A 9,900-nucleotide genomic window follows, 5' to 3' on the forward strand; every position below is an offset into this window, starting at 1 on the left:
AAGGAGGAGAGAATAATTAAGTAATTCAGACCCAGAGGCTTAGGAAGGAGAACAGCCAGCTTCCCAAAAACAAACACCCAGAAAGTTTTTCTCTGATGTGACCTGAGCTTCCAGACAACTTCTCAGAAGAAATCAAGTTTAACAAATTAGAACAAAATGAGAGTCGGGGGAGCAGAGAGGTGTTCGGCTTTAAAAGGGAAGATGCATTGTGCTGAAAATCTCCCTTCGAACCGCTGGTGCGGGCTGCTACCCGAGCGTCGGTGGCGGGGGTGGGCAGCGTGGGTGGCAGCTTTGGAGTTCTTCAGCCCTACAAACTCTTTCATCGGGCCTGAGCAATGCTTTCTGATCCATGCTGATACAATTACCTAGCCTTTATTGGCAATTTAGACCTGCTTTTAGGGACATTTTAGAGCAAATGATGTTTTCTTGATATTTTAAAAAAAGCAGTGCTATTTCCTATACCTTTGGGATAAGGTGGAAACCGAGTTAGAGGCTTATTAGAGGGCTGATTGCTACAATGCGGTTTTTGTTGTGGTGGTGGTGGTTGTCGGTGTGGAACTGAGCTACTGAAACTGAAGGTATGGCCCCCAGTGGGCGACGCGCCTCTCCCAATCAAAGGTATTTTTATTTTGGACATTTGGGTGAAACACACAGCAGGATTTACTACTACTGCACTTAGAAAGGTCTGAAAACCCTCCCATTAGTCGAAGGATATTAAAATAGGTTCAATAAATTTTTTAGTATGGACCTATGGCAAGGAGAGGAGGAAGTCTCCTTTGTTCCTTGGCAGGATGGAGGTCCAGTTGATGAGCCTGAACTTTCTTTCCTGGATGTGTTTAGGCCAGTATCCACCAAAGGAGCGGCTGTACTGACAATAAATAAAACTGGCTGTCCTTACAGGCTTTCTGATGGGGATTTAAATACAGTGACATTGAAAGCTGAACAATAAAGTTAGCCAGGGCGCAAAAGCCACAGTGTTTCCTGCCCAGCTCCAGTGAGCTCTCGGGACCAGGAGCACCCCGGCGGGCTTCAATGGGGGGGGCAAGGTTTAATTCAAACACTGCTTGGGCAGATCACATCCAAAAAGGGGAGCGGTGTCTGCAGCCAAGAAAGCGGAGAGGAGAAGGCCCTGTGTGGCCATCTCCAAGAAGTGCCCAGCTTCAGGCTGTCTCCCACTGAGACTGGGGCCAGGCCTGCAGGGGACAGTGTTCAGCTCCTGGTCTCCCCATCTCCCTGCTTGCTCAAGCCAGCATGGGGAACACCAGGAATTTGCCACTAGCACAGAGACTTTCTGGTGATAACTAAAAGCTGATAATTTAAAATGCTCTTAAATTACAGGGCCGTGTAAGCAAGAGAGAACTCGGCGGTGGTAAATAAAACCTGTTAATTAAAAACGTATTCGGAGACAACAATGTTCCCCTAATCCCTGCTGGCATAGGCTTGTGTCAAGTGTGTGTTTTCCACGCTGTGACGGGTTCACATCAGCCAGGAGCAGGGCAGGAAGACGGAGCCCAGCCTTGACTTCTCCTCGCCCTGCTGGCTGTGCCCTGTCGTCTGTCCCCTGCCTCCCTCTCAGACTCGGAAAGGCCTCAGTGGCCAGGCTCTTCTCCTGTCCTCTAAAGCCCCAACCACCCTAGGCAGGCTCTGTCCCACCTCCCACCCTTTGCTGTTGTGGTTTCCCCTGCCCAAAATTCCCTCTCATGCATCCTTGCACGCTCACTGCTCCACCCACTTAGCCACCACTTTTTAATTATTTTTCTTTTTTTTTTTTCATTTTTTTTGAGATGGAGTTTCCCTCTTGCTGCCCAGGCTGGAGTACAATGGTGTGATCACGGCTCACGGCAACCTCCGTCTCCTGGGTTCAAGCGATTCTCCTGCCTCAGCCTCCTGAGTAGCTGGGATTATAGGCATGCACCACCACATCCAACTAATTTTGTATTTTTAGTAGAGACAGGGTTTTAACATGTTGGTCAGGCTGGTCTCGAACTCCTAACCTCAGGTGATCCACCCACCTCGGCCTCCCAAAGTGCTGGGATTACAGGTGCGAGACACTGCGCCCGGCTAAATTTTTATTCTTTTAGAGACAGGGTCTCACTCTGTCATCCAGGTTGGCGTGCAGTGGCACGATCACCGTTCCCTGCAGCCTCGACCTCCTGGGCTCAAGTGATCCTCCTGCCTCAGCCTCTTGAGTAGCTGAAACTACAGGTGTGTGCCACCACACCCTGCAAATTTTTTAATTTTTTTTATAGATATGAGGTCTTGCTGTGTTGCCTGGCTGGTCTCGAACTCCTGGGCTCAAGTGATCCTCCTTCCTAAGCCTCCCAAAGCACTGGAATTACAGGTGGGAGCCACCGTGCCTGGACTTAGTTGCCACTTTTCAAGGGTCACCTCCTCAAGTGTCAGAGAGACTTACCCTGACTATGAGATCTAACATGGGCACCTGCACCCGCACATTCCATCCTGATTATCCTGTTTTATTTCATTTCTGGCCTTTCTCACTTTCAAAAATGATCTTTATTTGCCTTTTTTCTGGGTGATCTGTCACTGCTGCTGAGCTCTGCTCTTTAGGAGAGCAGGGACGTTGTCTAGCCTCTGCTGTATCCCCAGCTCTTAGCCTTGTGAAGGGATACAGTAGGTGCCCAATGCGTGCTTGCGGAGAGATCACAGAAAGGCAGAAGCGGCTCCACCTGAGACTTTTTCCCTTCAGAGCGGCAGCCCTGTGATATGGTGAGGACCCCACAAAACTGTTAAGGGATGTGGGTGCCGCTCAATGCTGCAGTGAGTGCAGTGGGCAGGCAGGGGGCACTGAGGAGGTGGCTGGAGGGAGAAACAGCCATGATGAGGTCCAGGCTGAAGCCGGCCCCACACCCACATGGAGCAAACAGCTGCCCTGCCTCGTATTTCACCACTATCTGACTGTCCTGACGCCGGCAAGGTTCTAGGTTCTCGGCCGCAATAAAGGCTATCAGGTAGCAAGTAGGCTCCAACAGTGAGCCTGGGCCACCTGGGGAAGTCGCAGCCGACAGGCCCAGGCAGGACCAGAGCACAGGCGTGGAGGAGGCTCTGGAAGGCCAAGCACATTCAGAGCCACCTGTGCCACACCCAGGGCAGCCCAGGGAGCCTCTACCCCAGAACTCAGGGCCGAGACCTGGCAGCAGCTAGGAAGGGACAGATACGGAAGCTTGCCACAACTGTGGGCCACGCGGGACCATGGCCAAGGTCTGAGGGGTCACACCCTGGCTCCAGGAGAATCCTGTGTGAGTAGCTAACATCTGCATGGACCCTCGGTGAGGCCCTGACTGGTGGAGCTGGCTGGGAGTCCCAGGCAGCAGAGGGAACAGTAGGCATGTGTGCAGGGACAAGACTCCAGGGAGCAAGGTGAACAGGGCACAGAGGCCTGCACTGCCCAAGAAATGCCTTACCCGGACCAGGTGGAAAATGTGGCAGCTTTGTTCCTTGACACACTCTGTCTTGCATATTCGGGAGGCCAGGTCAGGTGGTGACGTCAATCCCAAGGAACATCCTTGCCTAGAGAGAGCAAGTCAACCCGTGCAGGTCTTGAGACATGTGTGACACGTGCCATGGGTGCAAACGGTAGGGCAGTCATGTCTTATCGAGCTGTCCCACCTGAGGAGCTCAGCACTGACCCTGGCAGCAGCTACAGCGAGCCCTGTTTGCTGAGTATGTTGGTTTCTTCTTTCTGCCCCTGCTCTGCACAGAGGCCCATGCAGAAGAGCCACTGGACGCAAGCTCCTTCTGCGGCCACACAGCCATGCTGGTTGTAACTGCCTGGGGCTGCCCAAAGGGAATGAGCCCTAGCAGTGATTTTCTGTGGTCTGATCAGTGGTCTCTGTCTCCCATGGTGGCTCCCCACTCTCCAGGCAGACTAAGAAGGCGCCTTGGAGTCATAAAACCCTTTGGGGAAATGGAATCCCAGGGCCCTTCCCCCTACACCTTCAGTTCACCACACCTCCCTGGGTCAGGGCGCTCGGTGAGCCGTGCCCAGCAGGGAGCTTCCCCCGCCTGGGTGCAAATTCCCTTTTTCTCAGCAAAAGGGAATTGAGAGGAGAGATTCCTCCAGAGGCCTAGCAGCTGCAGGCAGACAAAAGGGTTGCTTTAAATGTGGTTTCTTTCCCCAGAAGCTGTGATGGCGAAGGGAGAGCATGGACTTCCTGTATCCAGAACCAGGTAGGTGCAAAGAGAAAACGAGGTCCCTCAAGGGGGAAATGCCATTGCTTTTCAACGAGCTGTTCACTCATCCAGCTCTGTGAAAGACATCCTTCTTCCTTCCTTTTTCCAGACCACATTTTTGGAAAAAAAAAATCCACTTTGTGTATGCGTGGGGTGTGGGGTGTGAGCGATACATTCCTTTTTTGTGTCTAAATCTCACAGTCCGCATATGACTTTCCCCACTTGAGAATTCTCTCTCATCTGTGTGGCTTCCTGCATTCTGTAAAAATATAAATAAATAAAAATTTTTAAGTGTAAAGTCGGTGCCGTGAGACTCTTGGATTGGGCAAAGCCTGTGAAGTTCGAACCGGTTAACACACAAATACAAGGGAGCGATTATTACAAGGCCATCCGCTTAGCATCGGGGAATCATTTGCGGAGAGAGATTCAATTTCATAAAAATGATTTTCAAGAGCTGTTTTGTGAGTAGTAAGAATGTTGGGTATTTTTTTTTCCCTTTCACCAAAATGAATAAAAACTTTATGTTCAGTGCGGTACTTAGGTATTGGTTTTGTTAATTTCTTAAAACAAATTGGCTCCCCAGTAAATCCCAAACTTGGACAGCCACATTAAGCTAGCAGTAGGGAGGCAATCTGAACATGATTATCCTGCAAGAGAATTCCCAGAATTTCATCCAAACTGTGATTTGTTCTGTTATAAAAGGCCTTTAAAACCCAGTCTCAAAATTCCTGCAGGAAACTCAAGTGCTTAAATATCTACAATTACTCTCTCATGATTAAAGAAAGATATGAAGGACAGGACACTAGCACACAACAGAAAGTGTGAGGTGTGGTGCAGGTGATAAATCACATGGGACTGTGACTCTGGCGGACCTTGAGGCACGTCCACAAATCAGCTCGTGGCTGGAGACTCTCTTAACTGTCTGGGAGGGGTGAGGGCTGGGGAGAGGCACAGCACGCCCTGCTGCAGGCTGCTGGGGACGAAGGGAGGCCCTGGTGACCCAGGTCCCTACCATGACAGATGCCACTATCTGCCATGGTCACTGTGCTTTCTGCAGAAGCAGGGTTTGAGGGCTGTCATGCATCAACACGTGCCCACCTCGCCAAAGCGTTGTTCAGAAATACTCACACCACGTGTCTCAGGCTCAGCCCTCATTCCAGAGTCCCCACATCCCAGCGACTGTGGTGCCATATCAGCCCCCGTGCACGACACTCCTGAGAGGCCTTGGGTACTGTCTTTTCTCTAAAGCTCCATCTTCTAAGTGGTGAGCTTTAAAACTGTTCCCTTTGATAATGTGGATGGGTAACCTTGGAGCTGACCCAGCCATCCATGTTACAGGTGAGGGAGCTGAGGCCCAGCCTGGCAAAGAGATCAACCCATATTTACCAGGTAAGCTCCCAGGAGCCTTGGGAGGAAAGCCCACCCTCCTTATTCCTTGCCTTCATTGCATTTAGGAAAGCTCCCATCTTCTTGAGAGTCCCAGCTGAACCAATAGGGACTGTCTTTTTAGTTGGAACTTTCCTCCTGCCTCACATGCTCCCTGCCCTGCTGTCCTGAGGCTCTCTCCTTAAAAGGGGCATTAGAGAATGAGCTCAAATAACTGCCTGCAGTACCCCCGAGAGCCTGGGCTTCTGGAGGGGTGGCAAACCTGCCTGTCGCTGCATCGCCACTGTGGCATCACAACCCTCATGGGCAGCCGCTTCCTCCATGGACCTACTTTACGGGAACAGCCCCAGACCCTGCTCCTAAAATACCACGTCTTTCTTCCCTCTGCCATCACCTCCTGCAATTGCCATCTCCTATTTACTCTGATGCCTTTAGAACGAGTTCCCTCTATTAAGCCAGCACCTGGGCCGATGACATGGGTGACACAAAGCTCCTCAGGGTAGGCGCTGTCCATCCCCCTCCCTTCTCCTCCCGGGCACACCATAGGCACTTAGAGAATGTATTTTGGAGCAAATGAATGAGTGGCCTTAAAGGTCATGTTGTTGAGTTTGCACTTCACTGTACGCTGAATATCTTGGTTAATTCAATCCCCTGTCTCCTCCCTGGCCTTCTCAGAAGTCGAGCAGGGTTGCGTTTGAGATCCGTTTTCCCTTGGAGTGGCAGCCTGTTTGCCTGGAAGGCAAGGTAGGGCTCCAGCTCCCTGGCTGACCTCAGGGGACTAGAGTGGTATTGGCAGCCGGCAGCTGATACAGTTGGCTGGAGCCGGAGTTTTTGGACATGCTCTCTCTCTCATTCTGCTAGCTCCTTCGTTCCCTCCCTCTCTCTTTGTCTCTCTCTCCCCATCATCCAGCCTCTTGGAAGTTGAAACAATATTTTGAGGGGTCAAAGTGGAGAATAATGAGAGACCATGGAAACACACATAGCTCAGGATAGCGTAAGCCCCAGAATGCCGCGTAGGTCACAGATGACGAATGGCAGAGCCCTGTAGGTGTGCAATCCATTTATTGATTTCAAGCACTCCCTCCTCTTGTTCTCTGGGCCTCCAGGGAGGGAAAGTCACAGATTCTTAGGGCTGAAATTGTGCAGGAAGGACACAGCTTTCCTATTGGCCAGGCATCTAAGGCTGCTCGGCCAAAATATGGAGCCCATTACAGGGAAATCTGGTTCATGTTTCCGATGGAGACACAGAGCCTCGCTTGGGCTGAAGGCCTGGGTCTCTGAGTCGCTGGCACAGGCTGACAGCAGCAGGCGTCCCTTCTTCCTGGCCTCCTGGTCCACCAGGGTGAGGGCCCTGGAATAATAAAAATAAAGGGAATAATCATATTTAGCAAGGATGGAGAATTTGCTCTATGCTGGGAACATTTTTTCAACTCACTTACATTTACTGATGTATTTAATCCCCACAGCTCCCATGAAAAATGGAGTTTATGTTTTTATTCCCAGCTGTGTGATGTGTAGCAGGTCGTTGAACCCTGCTGAACCTCAGTCTTCTTACCTTTAAAATGGAATGATTTCACACTCCCCCCCATCCAGCCTAAGTGAAAACAACCACCACCTCTTCATAAGCACAAAACTTCTCAAGCCATTCATTCTTCCTAGAAACATGCCCTTTAAAGCTATGGAAAAATTAGATCCAGAATCAAAAAAGGAAGAAAATGAGCATTTGAGACTTGAAATGACAGGGAGACAACTTTTTTTCTGTAAAGGGCCAATAATGCTTTATGAGATAAGAACACTTCATGAGCCATACTGTGTCTGTTGGGACCGCTCAGCTCTGCAGACTGAACCCAGCCACAGATAAACTGGTAAACAAGTGTGTGTGGCTCTGTCCGAATAATTATTTACAGAAACAGGGGAAGAGGCGGAGTGAATTTGGCCAACAGGTCATAGCTTGCTGACCTCTTCTTAAACCAACAAGGCACACTTCCCATGCTGCTCACAACACACCCACCGTAAAAATGAGTTATTACTAAGCAGTTCTGAGACACAGAAATCAAATACTGTCATCGTCCTCTGCCGGCTTTTCATTTTAGGGATGTATAAACAAAATGAGATGACGCTAATCAGCCTGTTTGAACTACCAATAACTGGAGATGTCTAATTCACATAAGTGGATGAGCCTGGGGTTTTAATCTTAAACATAGAGAGTTCATGAATGTAAGTCCCTAGCATGGTTTACTGAATTATAATTGACGAAAGAAACAGTAAAAATAGATTAATGCTAACATGAGTGATCAATTTCCCCCTGAAGTACCGTGCGGGATTACTCTGTACATTTACTTCATTTCCAAGGCTTTCTTCTGACATTCTCAAATCCTCTCCGGTAGGCGTTGGAATTCCTTGTGCTACACTGGGGTGACGGTACCATGTTTCAAAGTTATTCAGAACCTGATTGGCCATGTTCCTGCAATACGTTTTCCTAACCTCAAGATAAAGATCCATGCATCTCTTTACCCTTTAAACAAAAAAGCTATTGTAATAGCATGTAGTCTGAGGCATGGTCTGAATACCAAAACCTGTACATGCACTGCTGAACTGTTTAAGTATGGAAGAAGTAGTGTCTAATAGCATCAGGAAATTGAAATTTAAAAATTTTTCTCACTCACTTATTTGATGAGAACTGGGTATGCTGACAGGTGAAGCAGAAAGCCATTTTTCAAGTTAAATGCCAAGTGGTTATATAGCATAATATTCAGTCAAAATTAACCACCTCAGTGCTGCACTGACACCCAGCATATTTAATGCCAACTATTCTTGCAAAGAAAACGGCAGACCTTTGGGAGTGCCTGCAGAAGGGGAAAGAAACTGTTACTAATACTTCAATTATTCAGGGGGTGCCCCAACTCTCTGAGTGGGAAAAATGGACTCACAGGCAGCCGCACTGACTCTCACCACCACCGCACAGGGAAATTGCTTAATGCCTTCCCGGGCCCTCTGAGTCTGCTAAGCCAAACCCCAGAAATTTCTGAATTTACGTGGGCCTCGGGCAGTCTCCCTACAGGCAAACGCTTTTGGAAAAAGCAGGTGGATGCCTGCCTGCTGGCACAGGTGCCAGGGAGGCTGTTTTTCTAAGCTAGTTTCTTAGTGACTGCCAAGCAAGATTCCCCAGTCTCCAGGGAGCAAATGATGCCTGTGTGTGCCTAAGAACGGCAGATCCAGGGCCCCTGAGCAGCAGGCAGCAGGCAGGCATCACTTGGTAAAATTCAGATTCCGAACAGTGGCTTGGGAACCCCCATCTAGGAAATACGTGGAAGGGCAAAGACAGCCTTTGTTGGAAATTCTAGCCACCCTTTTAGGGATGGATACTATTGGTAAGGTTGTGCTAATACTTCAGCAAACAGCCCAAGGAGTATATTACTCGAAAATTCGAGCCACAACAAAAACACACTGTAGAGTCTACTCCCAGCTTTAAATCCTAGGCAACCAAGTAGCCAGAGGGCCATTGCTTTACCTCCTGCAAAGGTAGGGGAATTCACCTGTAAAGTGTAATGCCCCATGGTGGCTCCTGGGTGCCTTAGGACCTGCCAAGATCAAGGGGGAAATCAGGTTACATCTCTCCCCTCCCCTTCCCTCCCCTCCCCTCCCTCTTTCCTTCCTTCCCCCTCTCCTGCCCTCCCCTCCCCTTCCCTCCCCATAGGAAGAATTTATCAAATTCTTCCTACTAGCAAGGATGAACTTGAACCATTTCATTTATTCAGCTTTTCATTTCCCCATGTGGTGTTTCGTGAGCTTCCTAGAGACACTCTGAAAGACAGGAAGGAGGAGGTTATTCAGGTCCCCTGGCACCAAGATCACAAGCAGGTCCACTGAGGAAGGGCTGTGGGTCACTGCCATCATGGCATCTACTGGAGGATGAGCCAAGCCCAGTATCCTGGTCTTTTGGCTTCTAAACTGATGTGCCATCTTGCCATCTTTAGAAAATAACATTTAATTTTTTGTTGTTGTTTTGAGACAGTTTCACTTGTGTTGCCCAGGCTGGAGTGAAATGGGGCAATCTCAGCTCTGCAAACTCTGCCTCGTTGGTTCAAGTGATTCTCCTGCCTCAGCCTCCAGAGTAGCTGGGACTACAGGCGCATGCCACCAGACTGCCTAATTTTTGTATTTTTAGTAGAGACACGCTTTTGCCATGTTGGCTGGACTGGTCTCGAACTCCTGACCTCAAGTGATTCCCTTGCCTCAGCCTCCCAAAGTACTGGGATTACAGGTGTGAGCCACTGTGCCCAGTCTAAAGTAATCTTTAAAAAACAAAAACAACCAAGAAAA

The 9,900-nt window shown here is 49.3% G+C and overlaps 1 long non-coding RNA gene across 1 annotated transcript; it reads right to left on the reverse strand.

The window, feature by feature from the left end:
- Positions 1-6,622: 6,622 nt before the first annotated feature.
- Positions 6,623-8,587, reverse strand: LOC116530963. The gene is made up of 2 exons (XR_004260188.1): positions 8,508-8,587; positions 6,623-6,928 (listed from the first exon to the last, which is right to left on the reverse strand). It is a non-coding gene; the product is annotated as an uncharacterized LOC116530963 (long non-coding RNA).
- Positions 8,588-9,900: the final 1,313 nt, after the last annotated feature.

This window comes from Sapajus apella, unplaced genomic scaffold, assembly GCF_009761245.1.
Source record: "Sapajus apella isolate SASKATOON/1434 unplaced genomic scaffold, GSC_monkey_1.0 scaffold68, whole genome shotgun sequence".
In the NCBI taxonomy this organism is placed as follows: Eukaryota; Metazoa; Chordata; class Mammalia; order Primates; family Cebidae; genus Sapajus; species Sapajus apella.